This window comes from Arachis ipaensis, chromosome B5 (genome assembly GCF_059453495.1).
Source record: "Arachis ipaensis isolate K30076 ecotype BB chromosome B5, ASM5945349v1, whole genome shotgun sequence".
Classification (NCBI taxonomy): Eukaryota; Viridiplantae; Streptophyta; class Magnoliopsida; order Fabales; family Fabaceae; genus Arachis; species Arachis ipaensis.
This window is the reverse complement of record NC_142440.1, coordinates 58,700,251-58,700,827: the sequence shown is the minus strand read 5'-3', so window position 1 is coordinate 58,700,827 and position 577 is coordinate 58,700,251. Positions and strand designations below refer to the sequence as shown.

Sequence of the window (577 nt, the reverse complement as noted above, 5' to 3'; positions counted from 1 at the left end):
AGTTTCATGGACTTCCATCTAAAGATCCTTTTCAGTTCTTAACTGAATTCTTGTAGATCTGTGATACTGTTAAGACTAATGGAGTAGATCCTGAAGTCTACAGGCTCATGCTTTTCCCGTTTGCTGTAAGAGACAGAGCTAGAATATGGTTAGATTCTCAACCTAAAGATAGCCTGAACTCTTGGGATAAGCTGGTCAAGGCTTTCTTAGCCAAGTTCTTTCCTCCTCAAAAGCTGAGTAAGCTTAGAGTGGATGTTCAAACCTTCAGATAGAAAGAAGGTGAATCCCTCTATGAAACTTGGGAGAGATACAAGGAACTGACCAAAAAGTGTCCTTCTGACATGCTTTCAGAATGGACCATCCTGGATATATTCTATGATGGTCTGTCTGAATTAGCTAAGATGTCATTGGATACTTCTACAGGTGGATCCATTCACCTAAAGAAAACGCCTGTAGAAGCTCAAGAACTCATTGACATGGTTGCTAATAACCAGTTTATGTACACTTCTGAGAGGAATTCTGTGAGTAATGGGACGCCTCAGAAGAAGGGAGTTCTTGAAATTGATACTCTGAATGC

The 577-nt window shown here is 40.4% G+C and overlaps 1 non-coding gene across 1 annotated transcript; it reads right to left on the bottom strand.

Moving 5' to 3' along the window:
- Positions 1-239: 239 nt before the first annotated feature.
- LOC148564325 (small nucleolar RNA R71) lies at positions 240-347 on the bottom strand. The gene has a single exon (XR_015884531.1). It is a non-coding gene; the product is annotated as a small nucleolar RNA R71 (small nucleolar RNA).
- Between the last annotated feature and the right edge of the window lie 230 nt (positions 348-577).